The sequence below is a fragment of the Ambystoma mexicanum genome, chromosome 2q (genome assembly GCF_040938575.1).
Source record: "Ambystoma mexicanum isolate Mex_15411 chromosome 2q, UKY_AmexF1_1, whole genome shotgun sequence".
NCBI classification, from domain to species: Eukaryota; Metazoa; Chordata; class Amphibia; order Caudata; family Ambystomatidae; genus Ambystoma; species Ambystoma mexicanum.
Window position 1 is genome coordinate 444,771,975 of NC_090924.1, and position 14,285 is coordinate 444,786,259.

Consider the following 14,285-nt stretch of genomic DNA (forward strand, 5'->3'; position numbering starts at 1 on the left):
GCAGTATTGCTGGGAACCCTTTGGGTTCTCTGAGATTCTCCCTTTATCCTTCCACTTTGTATCTCTACTAAAGCGTTATATTCTGAGAGATGGCACACACCACCTTATGTGGCGTCTCCCCATTCCCTCTGCTCCGGGACTTTTTAGTCACATAGACAGCCCTCCAGTCTATGGCTGGTGGCAGTGGACATGTTCTACCAACTATTGTGTTATTTTTTTACTGCAGACTGTTTTCAGAGTGTGTGTGTGGTGACAGGCAGAAAGTGGGAGGAGTTTTCACCCTCTTGCCCGCTTAGTGCCTGAATGATATATTTTATATTGCGCTCGTACACAAGTGTTTCAGAGTGTGAGAACTCAAGGGAGAACACAGATCTTACTAGGACCAGCGACATTGAGAACGTGCAAGTGCATGGGAAAGGGGAAAAGTGCATAGAAAGGGTTCGGGCGGGGGGTGCAAAGCAGGAGAAGAACAGAAATAATACATAAAAATAAAGAGGCAATAAACAGTGGTAGTGTAGCCAGCAAGTGGCCAGTGCTGCATTTACGGCAGCAGACTGGGTAAGTCTGAATAAGTGCATAAAAAGAAGAACACCCCTTTCTGTAAACCGCTGAGAGATTGCAGTGTGTGTTGAAACCGAATAAAAGGGGAGGTTCCTGAGGTGAAAGGCAAGGCAACCACTGGAAACTGAAGTAACAGAAGACCAGAGACACCTGCCGACCCTTTGCAAAACTGAAGCAATCACTGCTGTTCTGACCTCATTTTATATGCAACAGAGGAACCCCTAAGAGGGCTCCTTCCCATTGACTGGTGGGATGAACCAGCCCTGAAACAAAACTATAATCAGAGCCACCTCCCAAGGTGCTGCAACGTTCCAGAGCTGCAGACTGCGAATACCAACAGACCGCCAACCCAATCTTAATGCATCATCTTGCCAAGTCCAAATCTGTCAAGTCTTTGCTGAGCTCCAGGCGAACCTCCAGAGACACAATCCGACACATCCAAGTCCCCTCAGAGTGCAGGACTCCAGGAATCTAAGATTGACCAGGCAAAACGTGTCCTTTGTTGGTGCTAGAGAAAAGGTGCCAAAACCACAGACTGACCAGAGAAGCTGATGAAATCCATGCCAAAGGTCCTCCCGTGAGACTGCTGCTGAGAGATCCAATCCATTGTCCTGCCTTTCGTCACCAGACCAATCCAGAGGTTGGGTCCAGCGCTGCCAAATCGAGGAGAAATCCAGCCACAAACATTTCTTCAAACCAAAAAGGTACTGCAGGGAGAAAATGGTATTTATTACCTTGATCCAAGAAGTTGCCCAAGAGCTTTCACTGCACGTAGAAGTGTCCACTCTTACCCAAGCTGCTGCTTAGGTCCCTTTCTCTAGTCCTTTAACAGGGTCTGCCACATTGTGTTATTCTTCAAAATAGAGACTATAAAAAGGATCCATAGGAACTTCGCCATTCTGCTGCTTCACAAGACTGAGCCCTCTCCGAACTGACGTTTAGCTAGTGTTGCGAATTGGACTTTAAAAAAGTGTTAGTGTGCGAAGACACTGCCTCTAGAACCTTAAGCTCTGCTACTGTTTGACTAACAAACTGTTTTCCTTCCAAAAAGACTTAATCTTAGGTTTTGCTAACTAAATACAATTATCGTTTATCTTGTGTGTGCGCATTAATACCGATAAAGTAGAACAGTCATTGCCTAACCCAGGTGATGAATGCTCCACCACGGGACCGGTCCAAACAGGACTACCTACGGGGGGCGGTCCTGCCGCACCAGTCAGCCGTAGCGAGAGAGAGCCTAGAAGCACCAATCACGGGGAGGAGGTCGACAAAGCCATTAAATCCCGCAAAACGCAGGCCCCGGGCCCAGATGGTTTCTCCTCAAGATTCTACAAAGTGTTCATATCCCAACTGATCCCACCCCGCCCCTCGATGGTGACACTTTAACTCATTCAAGGAAACAGGCTCAGTGACCCCCCTCAATGCAGGAATTACTATCCTCCTCCCCAAGCCTGGGAAACATCCGAGAGAGCCAGCCTCGTATAGGCCAATTGCCCTGCTGAACATAGACGCCAACCTTTACTCCAAGATCTTGGCCAATCAGCGGTCGCATATTCTTCCGGCCCTAATTCACCCCGACCGGCGGGGGACAATATCAGGAGAACCCTGAACTTGGACATCGTCCACCGAAACTCCCAGGGCCTGGCACTGATGGCCCTAGATGCCACCAAAGCTTGCGACAGGTTAGACTGGTCATACATTAAGCTCACCCTAGAGGCCTTCGGCTTTGGCCCAACCTTCCGATCCACGATACTGGCAAACTATAAATCCCCTAAAACCCTCTTAAGGATCAACGGCTCCCTGTCGGCTTCAATCCCCATGACCTGTGGGACAAGGCAGGGCTGCCCACTATCACCCCTTCTCTTCACTCCAACGATGAAGCCCTTTGTCCGAAGAATCCGCCGAAACAAGCTTATCAAGGGTCCCCAAGTAGGGCCATCCCAACACAAAATTGCACTATATGTGGACAACGTCCTTCTGACGCTCTCGGAGCCCACCTCCTCAGCTAAACACGCCTTGGCGGAGATTACCAACTTCGGAATGGTTACGGGGTTCACCGTCAACTTCTCTAAATCAGTAGCCCTGGGCATTGGCCTCCGCCGGGAGGAACAAGAGGCACTAACCAGGCTGTGCCCGATCAAATGGAAGCCACCCCATCCCTTACTTGTGAGTACACATTACAGCAAACCCAAGAGACACATACCAGGCAAACTTTCCCAGATTGTTCCGGGAACTGGAAGGGGACCTGAAGCGCTGGTCTACTCAGGAAATCTCTTTAATGGGAAGGATCACGGCAGCCAAAATGAACCTGCTTCCGAGATTTCTCTATGCTTGCTCTTCCCACGCGGTGGCCATCCCGAGGCCGGCTCTTCAGGACCTCCAGAAGAAAATGCTGAAGTTCATATGGAAAGGCAGGAAAGCTAGAATCCCCCACAAAACTTTGCTTGGTAGCTCGAGACTAGGAGGACTGGGGGTGCCCGATCTTCATGCCTTCAGGGCATCAGCACAGCAACTAGCACTCCCCTTGCGGTTCCTCCCGCATATTCAGCCCGCCCTGAGAGATCACTGGAAGACTCTCCTGCTAACAACCAAACACTCTAAGCTCATGGGACTGGGCCCTGAAACAAAAAGGAATTCCGAGAGGGCTAAGCCCACTCTCCCCTATTTTCAATAACCCCAACTTCACCCCGGGGTTCAACCCCCTGTGACCTCCAGAACTGGATCAATGGAAGCCTCGAGACCCTGGAACAGATGTCGGGAATACTCCCTGCACCAACACTTAGAGAGACTAGAGGGAATATTTTTTTCAGGACCTCTTTAAGACAAACCTCAACACATGAAAGACCAAGAATATACCACACTAATGCTTAAAGGGTCCCTTGCTTCTCCAGTACCTTGTTACTGACTCATATGTATGTTTTTAGTTCATTATATCACAACATACTAATTCCAGGCAATTTTATATAAAATAATTGCCATTTATTTACTCAGTAAAAGCATCACTACAATTTCTCTAATACAAATTATTACACTATTACCTAAGATCAATTACTGCACATTTTTCTCTATTTTTGGCCTCATTGGCCACAACAAAACAAGGACCTCTAAAACAGGCTACTATCTAATACATTTCTTTACTAACAAATAGTTCATCAGTAGAGGCCAATCGGTTCTTAATCAATTTTTTGTGTCCTCCCCTTTCTTTACTAGGTTAATATTAGATGTTCAAATCATTCATACTCATATCATCCATACATTCTCATTCTGTAATCTACATTACCCAACATGTTTCTTTCCTATACCGATTTATACAATTCAAGGAAATTCTTCAGGGGTTAATTAACACATAGTAGCAGTCTGTTATACAATGACCAATTGGTCTCCTTATGCTCTACAGCCTTCTTGGTCAAGACTCTGGAGTTCCACTGACATCAATTTCATTTCTGAGCCAGATTCCCAAAGGACGCGGTATCTTCTAGTAGTAGATTGGTTGTTTATTTTCTTCCATCCCAATGTCTATCTCTGGAAATTCTCTCATTCCCATTCACAGCGAGTTATTTAATTTCTGTGGTCACCTTTTATAGAGGTTCCCATAATTCTAGAACACAATCAGCTACGTCTGTAGTTTCATAGTTTTCCGGCTCCTCCCAGATTTTCATTTGAGTTGGAGGCTCCTTTGTCCCAAATTATGCTCATACATCCCGAAATACTCCCTGCACCTTTGAGCAATGGAGTTCCAACTACAGGAAAGGGACAGGTTTTCCTACTGCCAACTTAAGCACTGGTGCTCGCACCCCCGGATCCTCCGGGCTGCCTCTCGCCCCCTGCTCCCTTGAACTGACGCTTAAGGATCTTCCATCTCGGAGTCGGATCTCAACCGTGTACAGGCGCTTTCTGGGGGACTTCCTAAGCACGAGAACGGGATGCATGGCCCAATGGGAGGCCGACCTGGGTCACCCGGTTGATGACCAGACCTGGGTGGACATCTGGATCTCCTCCTCCTCCTCCTCCTCCTCCTCCACCTGTGTGACCAATAAAGAAAGTTGATGCTGCGGTGGTACTAAACCCCCCCCTTCGCCTGCACCACATGAACCCGTGGGTGGACCCCTCCTGCTGGAGGGGCTGCCCTCAGCCTGGTTCCTTCTTCCACATGTGGTGGACCTGCCCAAGGATCCGGCAATTCTGGGAACGGTGCCTGGGAACAGACAAATCACTGGGACAACACTCCCCCCTGGAACCCGAAAAGGTCCTTCTGGGGGTCCCGTCACCCGGGGTATTCCCCGTGCTGGAAACAGAGCGAAACTGGTAACCCAATGCCTCCTGGCAGGCAAAATTGTGCTGGCCCGCTTCTGGAAGTCCCCAGATGGCCCATTGGTGGGGAAAACTATGGGACATCCTGATCGCAGAAAAAGTGACCACAGGAAGGGCGGGAGTCCTGCATCGCTTCCAGAATGTATGGGCTCCTGTGCTAGACTATGACCAGCAATTCCCCGCCTTGACATTCAAACCGCTTGACGCTCGAAGGGTCCTGGGGGTCCAGGGGCTCCCTTGGGGGAAGAGGGCGGCGGGCGCTCCCAAGGGACTGAGGGAGGGTCCAGGGGGGGAGGGGGGAGTGGGTATGAAGGAGTATAAGCCTTGGGGAGGTGGCTGAAAGTAGTAACATTTTCATGCAATACTGTTTGCAATTTGTCCTGTCTTGGTTTAAAATAAACAAAAAAAAAAGTGACCTGGTTCAATGCGCAGTAATCGATGCAAGTCCTAAGGTCTCCTTTCTTAGGCACGAAGAATAAGGGTGAAGCTGCCGGGGACTTGGACGGCCGGGTAAAACCGTTAGCCAGGTACTGGCCTAGATATTTCTTTAAATGCAGATTTTCAGGTTCAGTGAGTGCATAGATTAGACCGCATGGAATCTGTGCGCCAGGTACGAGATCGATTGGACAGTGGTACGACCTATGGGGAGGGAGAGTATCGGCTTGATCCTTCTGGAAAACATCCTGATAATCTTGATATACCGGAGGAAGTGGATTAGTTAGACTCATGATCTTTGTCACTTCCTTGACCAGGGGTTCTTTACTTGATAACAGGTACAAGCACATTCGCCTGAGAAGGTCAGCCTCTTAGCACACCAGTCAAGGCAAGAATTGTGTGATTCTAGACATGGCATCCCCAGAATGATTTGGAATTGTGGACCCTTGATTACATCGAACACAATGGCTTCCCGATGTCAGTCTTGGCACACAAGTGTCATCTCGGTCGTCGAGTATGTTACAGGGCCCGAAGAGATTTCAGTCCCGTCGACAGTCGTTACTACATCTGTTGCCTTTTCACAGAGGGGAAGATTCATCCTTGCAGCCAATTCTTGATCCATATAATTTCCAATGGCTCCGCTGTCGATATATGCTTTGACTGCATACATTCGAGACGGCTGTTGGGGACTTATGAGGATCATTGGCAATGCTAGGTGCGAGGTCTGCAAGTCCTCCTTTTCGTTCGACAAGCGGACCTCTATGCTTGTCGGGCAGGCTAGTTTTCCGACTCTGGCTCTGTTTCAACTTTGCCGGCAACCCCAACTGCATTCTTGGGTGTTTTTACGGGGCATTCTGAGGAAATGGCCGGCTGACCCACAATACAAACACAATTGTTGTCTTCTCCGATCTCTTTCAGCCTTGGACAATGGCCCGCGCACCCCTCCAATCTGCATGGGTTCGGCGAAGTCGGTGGTCTTAGATGCATTTTCCTTTGGGCGCACAAATACTAGAGTGTCCATTCTAGCTCGGTCTGCCTTATGGTTCTGTAGTCTGATCAAGCTGAACCACCAAGTCTATATATTCAGCACAGTCTCTGGGAGGGTTGACCACTTGAGCTAAAACATCCGTTAATTCCCCTCTCAAGCCTCAGTAAAACAGCGTTCTTTTGTCGTCTGGCCAGTTGGTTTCCACTATCAGCCTATTAAAGGTTGCGATGCAAATGAACAGGTCTTGATTGCCTTGACGCAGAGACAAGAGCTCATTATCCAATGCCTGGCCCTGGGAGTGGAGGGCAAACAGCTTCTCCATGTTTAATTGGAACCTCTGGAAGTCCCGCAAAATAGGATTGTCCTGATTGACTAGTGGTACTGACCAGTCCGCCGCACGGCCACTGAGGTATGAAAGCACAAAGGCCACCTAGATTGGTCATTTGGAAAGGCTCCTGGTCTACATAGGAAATGTAGTCGGCACCGATTTATAAAGACCGCATACCTTTTTGTGTCTCCTGCAAAGCGTTCTGGAGGTGCCAAAAGGTACGGCCCCTGGAAGGACCATTTGAACTGGATTGCTTGGTGTTATTGGAACAGTTGACCCCAATCCTGGTAACAGTGTTTGCCCAGCCTGTGACTGAAGCAGTTGTCTAGCGAGGTCATCAGTACGATCCTTGGCCACGATCTGTTCTCTCCTCAAAGCATTGGTTTCCTGCCGAGCTGAATGTACCTCAGCCCCGAGTTCCCCCAAAAGCTGGGCTAGCTGATCTGTCTGAGGTTTCCATGACGCCCAGGTAGAGAATTTGTATAAGGCTTTGCGTTCTGTCACGCTCACCTAGTCTCCACAGGGGCATAGCACGTAGCTGCACGAATGAGGTCTGCACTGGCGTGGCACTGCGCAGATGCTTGCTGCGACTTCTCCCTTGTTATCACCCCACGAGGCGTTTGTCTGCAAGATCGGAATAAGATATTAGCTACTACCCATCTCCTCAACCACCTGATGCCCTACTCCTCTTTGATCTCACCTAAGGTAGGCTCTCCGTCTTGCAATCTCTGGCTGGGACGCAATAACCACAGTCTTTCCCTGGATCTAAATACTTCACTGATCCTTTGAGCGTTGTCGAATCTTGGAGAGCTGGGTCAAATAGGTAAGTCTCTGTGCGAATGGATGCTAGGTATAGATGCTTGAAGTCTTTATTCTCCTCCCCCCCTTTATTCTTCCCCCCCCCAACTCGTCCTAAAATGCTGAGCAGATTTCCTTCAGGTGAGTAGTAGCGCAAGAATGTGGCGCTGAATGTCTGAGTAACCGTTTGCCCTTCCATGCGCGACTAACCTGCTGTGTCTTTTCCTTCTTTTGAAGAAGCGGCGCATGAAGAATGGAAGAACTGATCCGAGGTGTTCCGGAAGAATGCTGACCCCGGGTGAGTATTAGATGCCTGAGTGGATACAGCAGGTGCAGAGGTCCGGGGAACGGCTGAAGGAGCAACCGATGGATGGAATGCTGCAGGTAAGGGCTTTGCTGCTGTACGGACTTTGGTTCTCTTGTCTTTCTTCTTCCAGGTACCGATGGATGGATTTCTGGACGGGCGTGGCTGTAGCAGTTCGAGGACAGGCCAAACACAGTGAGCGTTACGCTGCAGAAGTGCATAATAACACGAAGTGTGTTCTGCCTGCAGGGCGTGGCTTAAATAGCCTTGCAAGTAGTTCCAGGTAAAGTAGTCCCTTTACCACTGCCTTTCAGGTAAAGTAGTCCCTCAGCCACACCCTGGGTAAGCAGAAAGGCTCAGCCTCACTAGACCGAGTAAGTAATTCCATGCAGTTTAACCCATTTTATGAGCCTGGCGCCAACAGCGCCAGGACTGAGTCAAGGATGTTCTGGGACACTCTTTTGGGGTTTTGATAAGCCCTTCTGGGAGTCAGTGACTGGGGTGGGCCCATCAGATCCAGGGGGTTTTGAGTACGAACCATGACAGACTTACTCTTTGAAGATAACCCTTTAGATATTAGGCTCACCGTTAAGGTCGCTGGCGATGGCTATCGCTTTCTGCCCGGCTTGGGACCCGCATCAGCGGTGAACCCAGCTGTGTCAATGTTGGAGCGTGCATTCTCTTGGACCCCCACGAGCGGGGCTTCATGAAAGAATCTCAACCTCTGAGGGTGTCGGCTCCTCAGATTGCCCCCTTCTGGAGTCAGTGGCCTTGCTCGACTTGAGCCACGCCGACAGTCCGATGTAGCAGTCCTTTTCTATTTTCTTCGAAAAACTACAGCACACAGTGGTCCGAATGCAGGCAATAAACATTTATGATGCTGGTATTCTACGAAGAGGTTCCATAATCCATACTTTGCGCAGAGTTTGTAGAGGCTTCGGCTTTCCTGCTCACTCATGGTTGAAAAGGCGCAACGTAGTCCCAAGACCGGGCCTCCTCAAAACTTTGATGAAGATCTTTGGCGGTGGTGGGTCCCCGCTGCCGACCTCTGTCCTTCGAAGAGGTTTAAGCAAATCGGTCAACAATCTAATCTGGATAAAAAAAATCCCCCAAAAAATACAAAAATAGCTTGAGAGCAACGAGGACTCCCAACACTGGAGCATGCAGTACAACTCTGAAGATGGACACCAGAGGTGGACCTTAGGGAGAGGGCTCATGACCCAGAGGACAGCGATTGGTTTAAATGAGAAATAGTTTTAAAGTGAAACGTCTGAGGTTTCCCAGCCTGACGGGGAATATTCATCCGCATGTGAATTCATGCCTGACCCGCATGCTGGAGAGAATACATATTTTATTATATAGTATGTATTTGTGCAAGTGTTTGAATTGCATTACTAACTGGTTTCAGTGCACTCAACTACAGCTCACATCGTCCTCTTATGACAAGCCTGACTGCTGTGCCATTCTACCAAGGTTCCATGAGTGGCGCAGGCTGATATTAAGAGTTGGGGATAGTTTTATAAAGTCTTACCCAAAACTAAGTCTTACACAAAACTCCCAACAAGAACACTAAGCAAAAACAACATTTGAGAAACAAACTTCAGTCTCCAAGGGGGAACAGAGAAAGATGCTGGTGCAGGATAAAGCAATTCCGGTTCTATGGTTTGCAATTTATTTTCAAGAATGACATGCTGGTATTTAGCCACTTTCTAAATGCACCAATTTTAGAAGATTGCAACAGCAAACTTCATTGGCTATCAATACAGAATCCTGGTGAGCAAGAAACTTACACTGTTGACACCCTCTGCTCCAACAATTACCCCCTCGCTTCATGGCCCAAAGATTGCCCCCCAGCTTATTTTGTCCCCATGAGCTCACCCCTTTGCCTCAATTTGCAAAGTTGTCCCCTTCACAATGGCAACCTTTCCGACTGTCCCAATACCTTCCATAACACGTCCACTGCGATACCCCCTGGACCCAACGCACAGCCCAGCACCCTCCACAATTACCGCTCTTCAGACTGTCCCCAGTGTTGCCACCCCGTGCCTCACGATCCTTCATACTCATTCCCCAATTAACTCTATTGCACTTGACCTTCCACCTTGCATGGGTTCCCCAATCAGGATTTGGCTAAATAGAATCATGCACAAAGAAATTGGCCCATGTTTGCAAATTGTAATCGGTGACAAAAAGCTACTTTTGGTCAAATGTGGCCCTTCAAATCACATTGCGCCAGTAAGACTACTTGCTAAATAATGCACAAACTGGCCAACAAAAGCAGCTCGAGCAGGATCCTTGGTGATCATCCTTGGACAGTCAGCCTTTCATCTACCCCCAACACGGACCTAGTCAACCTCTGCAATTACATTTTACAAAAGCCAGCCATCCAGACTGTCACAATACACTGCAACACAGCAATTTCCAGTGACCTCAGTAGGCACGCACTTACCAACAGCCATCCTAAAATTCCCCCACTCACCATGTGCGAAATGGCCTTCTAGCACTGCCCTCTTTCCACTGAACTACAAGACCAGAAACGCTACTTTCCCAATGTAGAAATTCAGAGCAATTAAAAAATATAGCAAGCAGGAGCTTGCCCCAGAGAACTAATTTATTTCCAGCCCTTACACAAAGAAAGAGGATAAAGTGACAGTGACACTTTAGTAATCCAAGGGATCGCTGGACAATGCGTATCCCCTTGATTCAGGAAATGCCAATTACCAGGAACCCCTGTAAACAGGTGGTCACAAATGTTTCTCCATTCCTGTGGTGTTCAGGAGAGTAGTTTTCTGACTCTTCCCTGCTTGCAGGGTTGGCAGTGTACCCCCCCCCCATTCACTGCCCTAATTGGGTAGAGGTCTTCAGGATGCTCTTTTCGTGCCTCACTTAATTTGGTTTTTCATCAAATTGAACCAACTGGTCCCTTGGTCAGTAGTATTTCTGTGGATCCAATTCCCTGACTCTCCTCTCATAGGAGACTTCCTTGTCAGAGACATCAGCCTTAATGTTTGGGTATCTATACAGGGACGCCCGTCCATCACTTTCTGGGGGGCGCTGACCTGTCGCTTCCATCACGATTGGTCCATTAAATGCTGATGGCCTCATGGTTTCCGGCTTATGTGAACCGGCAGCCATAAAGTCAGCAGTGTACAAAGTGTTAAATGTGTTTGAGTACCTTAGTACAGAGGTCCTTATGCTATGATCGGGGGTTGCCCTGTCCCCCTTTACCTGTTCAGGATCCCTCCAGTTAGGATTCAATCTAGCACCCTCTTTCTCCAACCTTGCTAGTTTCTCCTTCTCAGCTCCTTCGATAGTAAGCAACTATCCTAGCCTTTTGCTCAGCTATAAAGGCTTTACTGGCCTCTATGACCCCCCCCCCTCTTGCGCTGCCACTTGTTTGTGGAGCCCATCATTCTTTACACAGAGGGCCTCATTGTCTCTCTGCGCTTCCTGTATGGTTTGAGAACGAGAATTTCTGTTGCAGGAGACTCACCTCCTGCGTTTGTGCATCTTTGGTTTGGATGTTCTCTTCCATAGCACCTCCTACCCGTCTGGCGTGCTCCAGTAGATTCCCATACTTCGTTTTGAGTTCTTTTAGTTTCTGGATGGCTAACTCACTTCCCTGTAACTATTTTTAATTTGCTTACTTCCTGGCATAGGGAGTCTTTCTCCTGATTTAGGGTGCCTCTCTGTTCAGCCAGGTCATCACTTTGTTGCTTGATGGCATTACATTTCTGGCGCTAGTCATCAAATTCTGCTTGAGAGTGGATGTCTCAATTATTTTCATCTTTCAACCTTCCACCTGATCTTGCAACAGGATTATTTGTCCTGAGCAGACACGGGTATAGGTTAATTGTTCAGTCAGCTTCTGTTGACTCTCTTCCAGGGAGTCAACATTTTCCTGACACACTAGTCTTACTGCGTCTAATTGGGCCTCTTGGTCTACATTATTCTGTTGTTGGAGGACCACGTCCTCTTAATTTTTTTAATGTCATTTCCAGATTCAACCTCCAATTTCAAAAGAAATCATACTTTTTAATGTGGGGCAGCAACCACCCATTGATCATTACAATGAGAATGCGAGCAATGCACTGGGTTTAACCTGCTAGTGGAACACAGACACAGCGGAATAGGTGCACTTCTTGGTTTAGGAAAGATAGCACCCAAGTTAGGATTTCCTCCTGCAATGTTCCCTGAAGCCAAAAATAATCTGAGTGGATAAACGGAAGCAGCCGGTAATCAGGAATAAGAAACAGGAAACGGAATCCAAATCTGACCTTCCCTCCCCAAATAAGAGAAAAACAGATTTTAAACCCCTTGCAATGTGATGAAATGACTCGGAAATTGACAAATAATGAATGTGTGTTAAAAACCTTAAACAAATATAATTCAATTCCTCACTAAAGCAACAATGCAAAGACACTAATAATCACAAAGAATGGATTACCAACATTTCGAAAATGAGTTTTTTCAATTCACGCCTTAAATTACCCCAAACTGTTTACTAAAAACAGGTGAAATACAATGGTTTGAAGCGATTTTGGGCCAGGGGGATAGAGTTATCACAGGGGTAATATGGAAGTGAAAGTAAGTCTCTAGCTGGTAAATTAGAGGAGTTGTACAAGATATAAAAAATAAAAAAAAAGGTGCACTTTGAGTAAAATGAAGCTGTGAAATAGGACAGGAAATCAGTAGTGACAAGAACAGTTTTACGCTACACTAGAGTATGCAGGCTAGGCCACCAAAGATGGACACAGTAGGATCCTCAACCTGGTCACCCCAGTCCGATCACTCGAAATATGACTAATGGCATAGGATTACACAAGACATAATTACTGAAGAGATGGCGCTAGCACTAGAAATCAAGGGCTGGGTTGCAAGAATGATAGTTTTACAAACTATCAGGATAAGGATAGGATGACTTTGAGAGTGCAATAAGGACCAAGACAAGGTATACTATGGATTTCTATGGGGTGGCGAATTATACTCACAGTCCACTTTTTAGTTTGGGGATTTTTGGATCGTCAATAGGTTCTGGTCAACACACAGCGGCGCACTTGGCAAACAGCTAGGTAGTTCTGGTCACCGGATGGCACTGGACGGGAATGGCAATTCTGGTCACTGGATACGAAAGGTTGGCAGGATGGCAGCGGGCATGCAGTTAGGGGGCAGCAAGCCAGGCGGTTTCAAGATGCAAAAAAGGACCACAGCTCTCCCCTTTTTCATGGGAGATTAGTGGATTATCAGAATTTAGGCCTTGCTGGAGCAGGAGCAGCAATGCTCAGGTTTTGCAGTGGTCCCTGGAGTAGGGTCAGCAATGCTTTGGGCATGCATGATGGATGGATGGATGGATGCATGATGGATGGATGGATGGATGGATGGATGGATCAGGAACGTCAGGAAGTGTGTCTCTAGAGTCTTGTCAGGGACTCATTTATAATGCATAGTGACATCAAAGTATATGGCTGGGGCAGGCTTAACTAAACAGGCCTCTAACACATGGGTGTGGAGTATCATAAGGGATGTATGTACAAAAATGTGCATTTGCAACATGGATGCTTTTCTTGTAATCCGCAATACTTTGCCATTTCTGTCCCCAAAGTGTCAGTGAATTCTACCAGGTCTTAAAGAAAGCCCATAAAATCACAAACTGCGAAAGTTACATTTTTACAAAGTCTTGCTGTAGAGATAAAAGTCCTTAAAGTTTATTTATGAAATGATCTCTGGAAGCAAACGGCAATCCTTTGTCTGTCATATTTGGTCATAGCTTGCAAGCTACCCCCCTAAAGGGTAGGGCAGTCATGGAGATCTCCTTTGAAGCCTCCTGTAGAAATCACAAGGAAGTGTGACTCTCACATGTCCTTGTCCTGGAAATGTCATTGTCAGTGGGCTCAGCCTAGACTAGATCTTTCACACCCTGTAATTATCAGTGGGGTGTTAGTCTCTGCTGAGAGTTTATGGTGTGGCTCCCTTCCTAGGGGGAATTTTTAACTCTGCCAACCGGAATAACCTGTTTTGACAGCTTGCAAATCCAGCCAAGGCGTTTTAAAACCTTTATTTTCTGATATTTGTTCCTGAATTAAAACAAGCCTGTGGAATAAAATAGCCCAAGTATGTATTGTCACCAGCAACAAAACCCCTTCACATTGCTAGGTAATGGCAGGCTCCCATTCAACAGTTCACTTAAACAGGCATTTTTCTCTGTTAATTTTGCAATGCCCATTTCTTTTTTCACAGGTGCACAGCTGGCATTTTCTTTTACATTCGTTTTTGCATCTCCATCAGATTTCAACTCTGTCCTACAACCATGGTTATTTTCCTGAGTGCAGGGGTTTTTTCTGAAGCACAGATGCATTGAAACTGACATGGCTCAGATAGCTGGAGTCTCTTTTGAACTACTGAGCTTTGATACATATGTAAAGAAATGAACGTGTTTTCCTGTGCAGGAAGAGTGAAGCTCCCGGTTGATTTTTCTCAAAGTTGGTTTGACAGGTCCCGTCATTCAGAAATCATGCCAGGTTTTGCTGAAGCACAACGAGATATCCTTGGTATGGCAGGGC

General features: G+C 47.2%; 1 protein-coding gene across 1 annotated transcript in view; it reads right to left on the reverse strand.

Moving 5' to 3' along the window:
* Positions 1-14,285, reverse strand: part of SUV39H1 (SUV39H1 histone lysine methyltransferase) — a 154,344-nt gene that overhangs the window by 89,575 nt on the left and 50,484 nt on the right. The gene's annotated exons all lie outside the window — the stretch shown is intronic.